The sequence below is a fragment of the Lithobates pipiens genome, unplaced genomic scaffold (assembly GCF_037356315.1).
Source record: "Lithobates pipiens isolate NorthernLeopardFrog02 unplaced genomic scaffold, aLitPip1_a1.2 Scaffold_22, whole genome shotgun sequence".
Classification (NCBI taxonomy): Eukaryota; Metazoa; Chordata; class Amphibia; order Anura; family Ranidae; genus Lithobates; species Lithobates pipiens.
Window position 1 is genome coordinate 209,026,101 of NW_027507784.1, and position 16,087 is coordinate 209,042,187.

General features: G+C 40.7%; 1 protein-coding gene across 2 annotated transcripts in view; it reads left to right on the plus strand.

Annotated features, from left to right (window-relative positions):
- Positions 1 to 3,659: 3,659 nt before the first annotated feature.
- Positions 3,660 to 16,087, plus strand: part of LOC143924505 (lipopolysaccharide-induced tumor necrosis factor-alpha factor homolog) — a 153,996-nt gene continuing 141,568 nt past the window's right edge. Inside the window, exon 1 of one of the 2 annotated variants that reach the window (XM_077448846.1) lies at positions 3,660 to 3,796. The gene's annotated coding sequence lies outside the window, so the exon portion shown is untranslated. The remainder of the gene's footprint in view (positions 3,797 to 16,087) is intronic. The other variant, XM_077448847.1, reaches the window with a different exon arrangement.

Sequence of the window (16,087 nt, forward strand, 5' to 3'; positions counted from 1 at the left end):
CTTTCTGCGCAGTGCTGAAATCTGCCGCAGTATGAACTTTCTTCCACATACCAAGACCTCCATATGCTCAGGTAGGGACCATCAGTGTGGTAAGTAACAAAAATAATTCCTTCCCATGAGCACGGCCTTCGTCTTCTGGTGCAACCTAGCCCACTCTTACTCTTGCTTAAAGTGGATGTAAATCCTCACATATATCCAGTGAAGTGAACAGCCTCAGATGATACACAGGGATGAAACAAATCTCCCTACATAAACGTTTTACATGTATAGCTGCTGTCTTCAGCTTTATAGTGTAAATTCTTTAGAAAGTTCAGATTGTGTTTAAAGATTTTATTTTCCTATTTAGCACTGTGGTGAAGCCTGGGCATACAAACAGGATAGCTGATTGGAGGAAAGGCACACACTCCCTCTCCTCATAGGTAGAGAATTTCAGAGCTGTTCAATGAATATTTCAGCACTCTGCTAAACTATTTATAGCATCCTCCCAAACACAAAACTCAGGCTGCTTTTATCTCAGTTGACGAAGAAGTTTCCAAAAGTTATCTGGCTGATAACAGAAGAAGAACAGAGCAGGAGACAGCTACCGGACATAGTGCTTTGCAGAGAGATAAGAAAACACTGCAGATATATGTGCTCAGCTTACATTTCATCAATCGGGTTTACATCAACTTTGAGGACAAGCTAAAGGAGCATAGCCATGTCATGACAAGTGTAGTGGGACAACGGCTCATCCAGCCCTGCAGGTCTCACCCAGGAGGCACAGAAAGTTACCAGTGAGTGTTAGCATTCCTTCTACCCTGAGCCCTAACAACGACAAAAGGGTAAGAAGTATTGGGCCTGCGACATGGACCTATTACCAGACTAACATGTCTGTGGATATTGAATTGTAGTATGAATGTACTAATGCGCAAACCAATAACTAACACTAGTGGGTAGCTGCCAACATGAAATATGTTCCCACACAGTGATAATAAAAAATAAAAAAATGTGCTTTCTCAGTGACCAAAGTGCTAATACTATATAAATCCTCAAGTGATAATGAAATGATATCCAAATATACACAAACAAAAAAAAAAACAATTCATCAATTGTCAAAATAATAAAGTTCTATGTGCACTTATTATTTGAATTGTGTTTCCCTAATACCCGAGGAATAGAACACCTTATAATGTGTTAAAAGAACTTTCAAATAAATTACAGACAAATATTCTTTTTCCAACAAAATCTAAAAATTAATGTTACAATATGTGGGACAGAATGCATTTATTTGGGTCATTTGTTAAGAAAAAACCCGGGGGGAAAAGGGGCATGCATATTTAAAGAGGAAGTAAACCCTGATGAGTTTACTTCCTCTTTCATTCCCTGCAAAGGCAAAGCATAATGGACTACTATGCATCGCATAGTAGTCCATTATGTGTCACTTACCTGACACAGGAGCCAGCGAAGTCGCCGCTGTCCCCTGTAGTCCGCCGCATCCATCTTGTTGGTGGCGTCTCGCAGCTCCGCCGCTGTCATTCGGCGAAGCCTCGATGACGTCACTCCCGCGCATGCGCACGGGAGTCGACACGCGCGGCAGCTCCATTCTTGGAAATGCCGCGCTCAGTGCGCCTGCACGCCGCTGTCTACGTTTTTTTTTTCGGGCAAATATCTCCTAAACCATATAGGTTTAGGAGATATTTCTTGGACCTACAGGTAAGCCTTAATCTAGGCTTACCTGTAGGTCAAAGTGGTTTGTAAGGGTTTACAACCACTTTAAATCTATTCTTTAAAATGGTTGTAAACTCTCTCTCTCAAAAAAAGAACAACCTGCAAGACAAAGGCATAATGATAGGATGACCAGATGTCCCCGGTTTCAGGGGACAGTCCCGGGATGGGGGACACTGTCCCCGGACCAAGTCTGTCCCCGGTTTTGTCCCCGAATTTGGCTTCAACAGGAGCTGAGGCAATTTTCAAAGACAGTCAGTGCAGAATAAAAACTAAAACAAAATCTGAATTAAACACCCCCGCTCCTAATAGCTTAGGGGGTGTATTTTTTCCATTATCTGTGTCCCTTTCTGATGATGATGTGCTGGTCAGAGCGGATGGACTATTTCTTCAGATTCCGGCACACGCCCATTCAGCTCTGCTCACATGTTCTTCTGCCTTGGCTCAAATCCCAACCAGCCGCCTGCCTGCTTATCTCCTTGGCTTCCCCGGCAGAGTCATTTTCCTCCGCTCCCCACCCAGTAGTAGCCGGGGGCCCGGAGAGTGAGACCTGAGAGGCTGTGAGGCAGGCAGGTGGCTGCGGTGGCGACGGGGAGAGAGAGGCAGCTGAGCTCAGCTGACGATGTCCAGCAGCAGGAATAGAGGGGAAACAGATCCAATCCTACTGTGTTCCTGCAAAGTAGGTAGAGGGATCCATGTCTTCCCTTAGTAAAAGCACCTGGCCCACACATGTTAGGCGCACATTTAACCCGTGGATTGCCCTAGATGTTATCTCCTTCCCAGCCACTGTCATTAGTACAGGGACACTACATATTATTAGCACTGATCGCTGTATTAGTGTCACTGGTTCCCACAAAGTGTTACTAATGCCGTGTACACACGAGCGGAATTTCCGACAGAAAAATCTTTTCATCGGATATTCCGATCGTGTGTGGGCCTCAGCAGACTTTTTTTCCCAAAAATTGATGGACCTAGAAATAGAACATGTTTTAAATACTTCTAACGGAATCAATTCCTATCGGGAAAACCGCTTGTCTTTATGCTGTTCCGACGGACCAAAAACAACGCATTCTCTGAAGAAAGTACGAGATGGCAGCTATTGGCTACTGGCTGTTGAACTTCATTTTTCTAGTCCTGTCATATGTGTTGCACGTCACCACGTTCTAGACGGTCGGACTTTGGTGTGATCGTATGTATGCAAGACAGTTTCAGCGGAACGCCCTCGGAAAAACCTTCGGAGTTTATTCCAACGGGAAAACTGGTCGTGTGTACGTGGCATTAGTGTCCGATTTGTCCACCGCAATAACACAGTCCCGCTATGAGTCACTGATTGCTGCCATTACTAGTAAAAAAATTTTTTAAAAAATGTCCCCGGATTTCATTTTAAAAATCTGGTCACCTTAATAATGAGCTAGATTGCTTAGCATACGAGCTCATTATGAAATACGTACCTTAGATCGAAGCTGTTGCAGTGGTCCCCGTACACCGCTGTGACTGGCGACATGTCTTCCAGACTTATTTCCGGGTTTGCGGGCTGTGATTGGCCTGAGCCACGATGCGCGCGGGAGCCGCCGGTCACAGCACAGCTCCTAAAGAAAAGGCACGAGCAAGGCGTTTCTTCAGTGCACATGTGCCGACGTTGGCACATGCGGATACAGTGAATATCTCCCAAAAGGGGCAATTTTAGGAGATATTCATGGTACCTACAGGCTTACCTGTAGGTAAAAGTGGTAGTAGAGGGTTTACAACCACTTTAACACTGGCCAGAAATTCCTTTTTTGTTTGCCTTGTGTTTTTCTTCTTCCTTTACAATTATGTAACCAGGAAGCATGATAATGTGTCATTGGTACATTTAAAACATGACATTGCTTGATAAATTACAAAGAGCCTGCAACAGAGTATATTTGCTGTACAGATTAACTCAGGCTGTTTAGTCATATCATTAACTGCAAGGTAAACTACATTATTTCTCAACATAAGGTTGGACTAGTAAAATAAGAGATGACATCACATCTTAAATAACACACCCATATCTATTCACACTGAACAAAGTCATTACCGTGCTGCAGAGTCTCCGGAGTCCGCTGCAATTGTAAGTTACACTTCCAAGCATTGCATTTTCTTCAATATTAATATCATATAAACAATTGTATCATTTAAGTCATGTTGTATCTATTTTCTGTCCATCCTAATCTGTAGTAAACCAAATTTCTGGTTCATTTTTTAACTGAACTGTTTCTAAATTCTTCTCATGTTTTGAATACCTTTCTAGTATGTTATGTTGTAAAGTATAATTTGGCGTGTGGCAATTTATCTAAACTACCATTTAAAAGAAATATTGTTTTATGTTAAAATTATAAAAAATACACCTATGAGGATGTGTTTTGCATAAGACATATTCGTTATAACAACGTCAAGTTAATATTGTGAATTTGCATAACAGGCATTTGCTATAACTGACAAACCCCAAACACGCAAGTATAAACTTGAAGATTAGAGTTGTTAAAATGTGTTTAATACATTTATTTGGGGCTCCATTTGTATTAATTGCCTGATAATACAGAAAAAAATTTATGTTGGCAAAGCTAGCAAGCAGCTATTTTTATATCTGCTATACGGTATGAAGGTTTGTGCCATATATTAGACCTACATGGACAGTGAATGGGCTGTGCTGATCAGTGTGATTATAATAGATGAGAAAGCTGCATAAAGTTAATTTATAAATAAAGGAGGTGATGCTTATTAATGCAATATGTTCTGAAAGTGGTCTCTATTTAAAATGTTTTTTAGCCATAAAAGGTTAAAGTAGAATTTTAGGCTAAACCTAACTACCTCTCCTTCCTAGCACATGTGTTGACTAGCCTGTGAAAGAAAAATCTGTATACGTACCTATTTTCAGCCCACTTCAGTCTGGTCAGGTGATCCAGCTTCTATGTGTCAGTCAGCGGCAGCTGCAAAGGGGACGAGGGAGCAGCAACAATGGTTAGGCCATAGGAGCCTATGGGTGACGTCACCACTCCAGGCTTTACCACGTTATTAGCCACTGCCAAGCACTCTCTCCTCTTCTCTGCAGCCATCACTGGCTATTGCACGGAGGGGAGGGGGGAGAGTTAAACTTCCTTCCGGCTCCTGGATGAAGTGAGAGCTGGATGCCCCTAAAAAGAGTGTATCCGCTCCCTCCCCCAAAAAAATGACATGCCAAATGTGGCATGTCAGGGGGTCACCGTCACTTAAAGCGGAAGTTCAATTTTTGGGTGGAACTCCGCTTTAAGATTGATTCTTCACTATTTTGATTTTATGTCACCTTAACCACTTCCCGACCAGCGCACGACGATGTATGTCGACAGAATGGCACGGGCAGGCATATTGGCGTACAGGTACGTCCAATATTCGATGCCGCCCTGCCATCGGGAGCGCGCCGCCGGCGGCGCGCTCCCATGCTGGTCGGGACCCCCGTGAGTCCGGTCACGGGACCCGCGGACTCGATCGCCGCGGGCATCCCCGCGATCGTCTCACGGAGCGGCCGAATGGAGGAAATGCTGTGTAAACAACATTTTTCCATTCTGCCTAGCAACTAGTGACGCTGATCTCTGCTCCATGTGATTGGAGCAGAGATCAGTGTACACTAAATGAAAGCCCAACCCCCCCACAGTTAGTAACACACCCCTAGGAACACTTAACCCCTACACTGCCACCCACTGGTTAACCCTTTCACTGCCAGTGTCATTTACACAGGAATCACTGCATTTATATAGCAGTGATTACTGTATAAATGACAATGGTCCCAAAAATGTGTCAAAAATGTCTGATGGGTCCCCGACAATGTCGCAGTCACAATAAAAATCGCAGATCGCCGCCATTACTAGTAAAAAAAAAATAATAAAAAATTATTAATAAAAATGCTATAAAACTATCCCTATTTTGTAAACGCTATAACTTTTGCGCAAACCAATCAATAATCGCTTTTTGCGATTTTTTTTTACCAAAAATATGTAGAAGAATACGTATCGGCCTAAACTGAGGGAAAAAAATGTTTTTTTATATATTTTTGGGGGATATTTATTATAACAAAAAGTAAAAAAGAATGCGTTTTTTTCAAAATTGTCGCTCTATTTTTGTTTATAGCGCAAAAAATAAAAACCGCAGGGGTGATCAAATACCACCAAAAGAAAGCTCTATTTGTGGGAAAAAAAGGACGTCAATTTTGTTTGGGAGCCACGTCGCACGACCGCGCAATTGTCAGTTAAAGTGACGCAGTGCCGAATCGCAAAAAGTGGTCTGGTCTTTGACCAGCAAATTGGTCCGGTCTGAAAGTGGTTAAGCTGAGAACTTTAGAGATCTTGTATTTAGAAATCAGGCATAATCCTGTTCCAGTTTCCAGGTGTACTTAGCAGGAATGGTGTGATGCAGATTATAGGGTTAAATACATCAAAGTGACTCTTTGAATCTTAGGGTGAGGTGACATTACTACTCGTTTAGGATAAAAGAAACAGCAACAGAATCACCTCCAGAGACATGCTGGTAGGTTGATTGGCTTCTGTCCAAAATTTGTCCTAGTATGTGAATGTAAGTTGGGGACCTTGGGTTGTGGGGTCCTTGAGGGTAGGGACCGATGTGAGTGTGCGATGTATGTGTGGATCGCTGTGTAAAATTGACAGCACTATATGGGTACCTTAAATAAATAATAATAGATGAGCATCTTAATGAGACACAGTGTACAGGGATAGGAACATTTGTAGACACTCACCCACACTCACTCACCTTACTAACTATGTATGTAACTATATACATGGCACTAAGGACTGGTATATATTAGGAAAAACACTGCCATAGGCCTAGCAGCCCAATTTATCTGAAGATGGCAAAGTATTCATTCAGAATAACATTTCCAAACTCAACACCTTAAGCTTATAAACGTGGTCCTAAATGTGATACAAATTGCCATGCCACAACATTGTAAAAGAATGGTGTAGAGGTTATGAATCTGAATTTAGAAGCCTGGGTATTTGCCCAACCCTTACAGGAAAAAAAAAAAGAACACGACCGTATAGGAGGGATCTACGTGAATGTGTTTAGCAATTCAAATATCAAATATCCATTAGTGAACAATTCTCTGAGGATGTGTTATGGGAACAAAGTACAACATGACTAAGAACTCGTTAGACAGGAAGAATGATTGCATCAAAAGTACATTGCAAATGGGACGTAACCATTTTTAAAACAGTTTTTTAAAATCTCACAACATTTGTGGCCAGTAATTGTTACTTCTGTGCTGAATACAGATTTAAAAAAAAAAAAAATGTATTACCATGGATTAGTGATCACTGAAAATAATATGATCTAATAGGCAAACATAGCTAAATGCATATCTAAGAATTTCATCAAATGTGAGTGACAGCAGAAGTCACTGAGCTAAAAAGCAATAAACCACGTGCTGAAAAGGGTTAAATGGATACAGAATATGATAATCCACCCTTTTATGAAAAGAGAATAGTGAGCAAGAGGCAGACAAATCTAATTTTGCGTTGACAAAATTACATACTATATATCTAAGCTTTTGAAAGCATTTAAAAGTATGCTGTTTACTAAGATTATAGTCACTTTAATGCATTAGTCTTCCCATGCGGAGCACATTTATAGAGCATCGAATGTGAATTTCACCAAACATTCCCTGGTTCACCACCAGTGAACATTTGGTGAATGTGATATTCACTGCTCTAAAAATATGCTGTAGTATGCCTTCTTTATAAGCTAGCAACTAGAATTTCCAGATTACCATAGTACCATGAACATAGTTACCATAAACATTTAGAAAATGTTCAACTTGTATAAACATTTAAAGTAAGAATTTTTTTCTAACATTTGTACTACTGGAAAGTGCCAAGGAGGCAGGAGGGAGAACACATATGTACCATCGGCCATAGTGTTTTTTTTTTTTTTAATTTTGGTTGCCCATAATAAAACAAATACGTTTTCCTTAAAAGAAAAAACAAAAAACAAAACCATCAGTGCATAATTTCTGTACATGGCACCTATATGGAAAGTTAGTTAACCACTTCAGCCCCAGAAGGATTTGCCCCCTTCCTAACCAGGCCATGTTTTGCAATACGGCACTGCGTCACTTTAACTGATAATTGAGCAGTCATGCGATGTGGTACCCAAACAAAATTCATGTCCCCTTTTCCCCAAAAATAGAGCTTTCTTTTGATGGTATTTGATCACTTCTGCAGTTTTCATTTTTGCGCTATAAACAAAAAAAAGTTTGACAATTTTGAAAAAAAAAACACACAATATTTTGTACTTTTTGCTATAATTAATAAATAAATAATAAATAATAAAAAAAAAAAATAAATAAATAAAAATAAAAATAACCACTGATTACAGTATAATGTCACTGGCAGGAAAGAGGTTAACATTAGGGGGTGATAAAGGGGTTAACTGTGTTCCCCAAGTGTGTTCTAACTGTAGGGGGGATGGGACTGACTAGAGGAGGAGACCAATTGGTGTTCATACTTAGTATGAACACACGATCGGTCTCCTCTCCCCTGAGAGAACCAGGATCTGTGTGTTTACACACACACATCCACATTCTCGTCCTGCAACAAGCAATCCCTAGTGCTCGGCGGACATCGCACCCACCGAGCACAAGCATTGGCCCAGGGGACCGCTGCCAGTGCCATTTTTGGCATTGTGCTGAAAATTAGAGCCACTAGAGGCCAATCAGCTGATAGCCTAAAGATTTACAGCTGTTCAGAGGCTGCGGGCAAGAAGCAACAGAAGCAATGCTGGAGGCAATACACAGCACACACCAATTTTTGTAGAATAATTATTAGCCCCGGTTCACACTAGAACCCGGTTGCATAGGAACCGCACCACATTCCTGTTAATTTCACATGCAATTCTGGGAGGTGCAATTTGAGCCCATTTAAGTGTAGGCACCTATTTTGGAGCCAAAATGCAACTGGATCACATGCTTGTTTTGTATCATAGTTGTCCAATGAATCTTTGAAATATATAGAAAAGTTATTATTATATCAAATTATTACTGTATTATTGATGTTACAGGAATCCGTACATGTACATATCCACGTGCCCTCTGGAGGGCTTTACCCTCTTCATGACCAGGCATTTTTTTTTAAATATTTGCCACTGTGCTACTTTAACTGACAATTGTGATGTCATGTAACACCGTATACGAAAATTACCTTTAGATACTTTTTTTTCACATAAACAGAGCATTATTTTTGTGGTATTTGATCACCAATGTTTTTTTTAATGTTTATTATATAATCGAAAAAAATATATATATTTTTTTTCTGCTTTAAAACATACCCAATAAAAAAAAATCAAATCAAATTTCTTCATAAATTTAGGCAAAAATGTATTCCGCTACGTCTTTGATAAAAAAAAAAAAAAAAAAAAAAAAAAAAAAAAAAAATCCCAATAAATATATATTGATTGGGTTGTGTGAAAGTTATATTGTCTACAAACTATAGTATAGATACTGGAATTTTTATTTATTTATTTTTTAATACTACTAATGGTGGCGTTTAGTAACTTATAGTACCGGACTGCAATAGTGCTGTGGGCAATCTGACACTAACTGACACTGGCTGGGGAGTACACTAACAGACAATGACAACAACAATAACACTAATACAGTGATCAGTGCTAATACTATACACTGTCACTGTACTAATGGCACTGACTGGGAAGGGGTTAACATCTAGGGGCAATCAAGGGGTTAACTGTGTGTCTGACAATGTGTAATGATAATATGTGCTGCTTTTATTAAGCAATCTGTTTTTTTTTCTCCTGCTTTGCAGGGTATAAAAAAACAGCAAGATTGCCTGTTAGTGTACAGTGCTCTGTGTTGTGTACAACACAGAACTCTCTTCCGTGAATGATGGAGCTGATCAGTGGGTCCCGGTGACCAGTCATTGGCCAGGACCCACTGATAGGCTTGCCACAGTAGATGTGCATGGACTGGTCAGCTGATTGAAAGGATAGTGCCTGCAGATGAGAAGCTGAACAGGGATCAGTAATATAAAGCTTATTATGGTCCACTGTGGTGGGTGTAAGAGTTTTCTTAATTAAAATATTTAAAGTGAACCTGTTTGCTCATCTATTATCACTCAACATAATCATTACTTTACACTCTAAGCTGGAATTAGAGTTAGGCAGGCCATCGATGATGCAAATTTGTTTCCTACAGTCACAGGTTGCAGAAAAGAAAATCACTTGATTCCTCCACCAACACAGCCAGTGTTGATGGAGGAATCCCTCCCACAGAGCTACTGTGTTCTCCCAGCGAAGGCGCGGGGGGGGGGGGGGGAGGCGAGTGGAGCTGTCCATGCTGGGAGAACACAGCGATTATTGCGAGCGCCCGTAGCTGCTAGCAATAATCAAATGGAGATATCCGGCATGCTTGTTGTTCTTGGGTACAATCAGCCTGCCCATAGATGATTTGAATCCCGGGCGGTCCCTACTCCTCCAGCCGAGATTCAAACCATCTATGACCAGCATTACAGTTTTCAACATCTTATAGAGCCTTGTTTAATTATTAATCAATGCAACTGGTCTGCATTAGCTCATTCTCACTTGGCTTAGGGAGACCCTTCATCATCCTCTTGACAGCTGCCTCTCATCACTTCAGGGTCTTGCATGCTCTGTCTCTCTACTTCTCTGACAGAAGACCAGTACTGGAGTCATGAATATTTATGCAACCCAGCCAATGATAAATACTTAGAAGGAATTGTTCAGAGTCTCTAACTTTCTCCCCTGAAGCTTCCCCTAGGAGGAGGCCTGTATGTGGGACAATACTTTGTGTTAGGCCTCAACATGAGCTATGGGCTGGGGACCTAAGCATGAGGCACCTGTTGAAGCTGGGCTGAAGAGTGTTCAGCCAGAGTTGGCCAACTAGTGGCACATTGTGAGAAAAACTCATTGCCTACAGCTACAGGTATTTTGGAACTATCTGATATAGGGCCATGGTGCTATATTTGGACTTTTACTGCTTGACTACCTGAGATACAACAAGGCTGCTGCTAAAGGACCTATCATTGTTGAGGGTTGTGCAGGAAGCTGTCCTCATTATTTTTATGTCTCAGTTATCCTGCATCCTAAACCCTTTTCCCTCCATTCACCCTGTGTTCTGCAACAAATGGTAAAAAGACCCCAGGACTGGAGCCTTAGTCTGTTGGTGAGCTTTTGGAATGGGTAGCAGGGTGGGCAGCTTCTGGACAGGTAGGGAGACCCAGCCATTTCCAGCTTCTCCGAGTTATCATAACACACACCTGACTCCCTGACAGTAGCTACATTATGCGGGCCTTATTTAAAGCCTTCTAAAGCCATTGGCAACATTGTCACCAGATTAACGCCACACAGCAGCTGATGCCTTCTAACTGCAGGCAAGTATGCAACAGCCCTTTGCTCAGATAGGTTTTCACTGTGGCAAAGTTATATATGCTCATACTTTCACTGAACGACTAATTTCATGTATATTAAACAGCATACTATATATATATATATATATATATATATATATATACATATACACATACACAGGGCTTTTTTCAGCGGGAACGCCACTGAATGTATGTAATGGCAAGGAGTGCTGGGTTGTGCTACAGTGTCTATTGATGCTGGTTGCTGATGGATCTATTGTTGCTGGAGGGAATCTATTTCTGCAGAAGGCTTGATTGCTGCTGGGGAGGGTCTTATGTTGCTGTGTGGGATCTACTGTTGAGGGAGCAATCTATTATAGCTGGCTGCTACAGGGTCTGTTGTTGCTGGGTGGTATTTTGTTGTGGGGGGTCCATTGTTGCAGAAGGGGGATCTATTTTTGCTGGTGGGTCTATTGTTGTTGGCTGTGGGGGTCTATTTTAATGCTTTTCTTGTTATCAATAACAAATTCCATACAAATTACTTAGTACCACAAATGTTACTTGGTTCTGTATTCTCTAAAAGGGGCAGTGCTGGGAGGTGGGTAGGGGGTGTAACCAAGAACTGGTGCTCAGAGGTAGGTAGGGGCAAAGACAATGGGTAACTGTCAAAAGGGGGAGTTCCTGCACCTAGTCTGGGACACATAATATCTTAGGTTAAAAGTTCATAAATAATTAATAAGAGATCCACAACATATAAATAAGGAGGGTTGGACTGAATGCAAGCATATACTGTATGTATATACTGTATATATTTTATTGCAATAGAGTTTCTGAGAAAACTTTTATTTTCTTCTATTTCTTTCAGAATGAAGAGTGGGGAGTGTTTGTGTGTGTGTAAGGTGCCAAGAATATGCTTGGTGCACAACTTATTAACCCAACCATGACACTACCTGCCTAGAGTTTGCATGTTCTCTCTGTGCCTGAGTGGGTTTCCTCTGGGTACTCCGGTTTCCTCCCACACTCCAAAGACATGCAAATAGGTTAATTGGCCTCTGTCCAAAAATGGCCCTAGTATAAGAATGGGGACCTCGGATTGTGGGCTCCTTGAGAGTACAGACCAATGTGAGTGTGCAATGTAAAGGGATAGGGACAATTGTGGACACCTCACTCAGGTTGAACTGGATGGACTGGTGTCTTTATTCAACCTTACTAACTATGTAACTATGTAATTAATTACAACAAAGTAATTTTGAATAAAACGCATGCAAATAAAAAATTCTCAGCTTTTCTGACAATTACAGCAAATGTGTCTGAAAGTCTGACTTATTTGTACTCCGGCCAATGCACTGGAAGCATTGGCCTAACATAAGTGGCATTAATTATTAATCAATGCATCTGGCTGAAATATATTTCAACCATGTAATAATGGTTATTTTTTCTGCCAAGGTAAAGTGAAACTATTTTATTTTTTATTTACTAATTACTTATTTAACTGCCCAGAATCTCAGGAGCATATAGCACTTGATAAAATGATATATACTCCTACGCTACCCACCTACTGTGCTAAATAACAAATTGCTGCTGCTAGCATCTATCATTAGACATGTGCACACTGAAATATTTCATTTTGGAATTTCGTTTTTGTCTGAAAAATAAATATATTTAGTTATTCCCAAAATTCTTTTTTCATTTATTTTGTTTCGTTAAAAAATGCATTAGTCCGAAAATCAGAAATAACTAAGGTCGAATCTTTCATTGAAGGCTTATAGTGTTTGTCGAATGTTCTAAGAAGATTTGACGGCGCATCTAAACTGTACAACGCCACAAGCGTACATTTCCAGTCGAATGTTCCACCTGCAAGCTATAGTAGAATTCTAATGTTGTAGGACACTAGTAATAATTATATTTATTAATTATTATTACTAGTCAACCAACATTAGAATTCTTCTATAGCCTATGGGCGGAGCATTTGACCATAAATGTCAGCTCGTGGCGACTGCTTCGTTGGATCTTCATGTCGAATAATCTTGGACTAATAGTTAGGTTAGGCACATTCGACCTTTTCTGCTATTGTCTCTATAATGTCGAATCTTTTCTCTCTATGTAGAATAATCTTGGACTAATAGGGCTGAGGTTAGGCACATTCGACCACAGGTTTGATGGACACAGATTGCTATAGTCAGTGTCAGGTCCAATCTCCTATCTATATCGAACTGTTGTCGCAACGAAAACGAAAATAAAGCATTTGTTTATGTCGGGTCTTTCGGTTTTTGGATTCTGAACGTTTGTTAAAACAATAACAAAAATATACAAAATTCGGACGAAAATGCATTTGGATGAAAACTAAAGCAAAAACAGATGCAGTTGAGTCTTTGTTTTTTGTATAGCACTTGGTCCTATTCTCATCAGTGGTCCCAGTGTCCCCAAAACACAACTTTATATGCTGACTGTAGCTTCATCCCCTTTTTTGAAGCACAAATTACAGGCATTTATTTGAGCGGAGCTACAATCAGCACAGAGCCCCGCACCTCTTTATAAGCTGAGTGATCTGTCACTATTATAAAAGAACAATCAGCGTTGCTTGTTCATTCAACAGTAAAAGATGACATAGAGCTGTGAGAATTATCTTCTGGCTCCCTGTATGAAGTAAAAACAGCCACAGATAGATTACATACTGACTGGAATGGTACCAGCTGATTGCAGAAAAGCACCAATATTTAAAAAAGGGCCCATAATACATCCCTGGGAATTACAGACCAGTTAGCCTAACATCAATTGTATGTAAACACTTATGCCGCGTACACACGACAGGACTTAAGTCCGGCAGACTTTCGACGGAGTTCTGACGGAGTTCCGACAGAGTTCTGACGGACTTTTCGAATGAGCGGACTTGGCCACACACAATCACACCAAACTCCGACGGATTCGAACGTGATGACGTACGACTGGACTCGAATAAGGAAGTTCATAGCCAGTAGCCAATAGCTGCCCTTAGTCCGTCGGAATAGCATACACACGAGCGAATTTTTCGGTAGGAACTGGGTCCGGCAGAGTTCTGGCGGAAAAATTTGAAGCATGTTCCATTTCTAAAGTCTGTCAGACTTTTGCGAATCAAAAGTCCGTTGCAGCCCACACACGATCGAATAGTCTGCCGGAATCATTCCGTCAGACTTTGGATGTTGAAAAGTCCGCTCGTGTGTACGGGGCTTTAGAGGGGATAATAAGGGATGATAAGGGCAGAACTGGTATAAATTTTTTTATACCAAAAGCGGTAACCCCGAGCCAGACTCGGGACCGCATCGCTGGATCCAGGAGGATGTTTACTTACCTTCTCCCTCGGATCCAGCGATGTCCCCGCGCTGTACGAGCAAGCCGTGTCTCGCTCAATTTATCACGGAGCCGATCTCTGTGACCTGCGAGCGTTGTGACGCACGGGGACGGAGATCGGCGCCAAATTCAAAAAGTGAAACACTCACTATACATACAGTATAATGTAATCTTACAGATTACATTGCTGTATGTAATAATTTCACATCCCCTTTGTCCCTAGTGGTCTGCCCAGTGTCCTGCATGCAGTTTTATATAATAAAACTGCTCTTTATGCCTGGAAACTGGAGATTGTCTATAGCAACCAAAACTGTCCCTTTACATCAAAAATGATTTTAGACCAGCTAGAAAACAGTGATAATAAATTGTAATCACTCGCAGAATTGAGCGATAGCGATTTGTGGGGAGATCCGTCATCAAATACTGAAAAATAATGACAGTCACAATTCTGCAACTGAGCAAATTTCAGTGTTTTTGATTTGATTCCTGAAAACTATCCCTATTTTGTAAACGCTATAACTTTTGCGCAAACCAATCAATAATCGCTTATTGCGATTTTTTTTACCAAAAATATGTAGAAGAATACGTATCGGCCTAAACTGAGGGAAAAAAATGTTTTTTTATATATTTTTGGGGGATATTTATTATAACAAAAAGTAAAAAATAATGCGTTTTTTTCAAAATTGTCGCTCTATTTTTGTTTATAGCGCAAAAAATAAAAACCGCAGGGGTGATCAAATACCACCAAAAGAAAGGTCTATTTGTGGGAAAAAAAGGACGTCAATTTTGTTTGGGAGCCACGTCGCACGACCACGCAATTGTCAGTTAAAGCGACGCAGTGCCGAATCGCAAAAAGTGGTCTGGTCTTTGACCAGCAAATTGGTCCGGTCTGAAAGTGGTTAAGCTGAGAACTTTAGAGATCTTGTATTTAGAAATCAGGCATAATCCTGTTCCAGTTTCCAGGTGTACTTAGCAGGAATGGTGTGATGCAGATTATAGGGTTAAATACATCAAAGTGACTCTTTGAATCTTAGGGTGAGGTGACATTACTACTCGTTTAGGATAAAAGAAACAGCAACAGAATCACCTCCAGAGACATGCTGGTAGGTTGATTGGCTTCTGTCCAAAATTTGTCCTAGTATGTGAATGTAAGTTGGGGACCTTGGGTTGTGGGGTCCTTGAGGGTAGGGACCGATGTGAGTGTGCGATGTATGTGTGGATCGCTGTGTAAAATTGACAGCACTATATGGGTACCTTAAATAAATAATAATAGATGAGCATCTTAATGAGACACAGTGTACAGGGATAGGAACATTTGTAGACACTCACCCACACTCACTCACCTTACTAACTATGTATGTAACTATATACATGGCACTAAGGACTGGTATATATTAGGAAAAACACTGCCATAGGCCTAGCAGCCCAATTTATCTGAAGATGGCAAAGTATTCATTCAGAATAACATTTCCAAACTCAACACCTTAAGCTTATAAACGTGGTCCTAAATGTGATACAAATTGCCATGCAACAACATTGTAAAAGAATGGTGTAGAGGTTATGAATCTGAATTTAGAAGCCTGGGTATTTGCCCAACCCTTACAGGAAAAAAAAAAAGAACACGACCGTATAGGAGGGATCTACGTGAATGTGTTTAGCAATTCAAATAT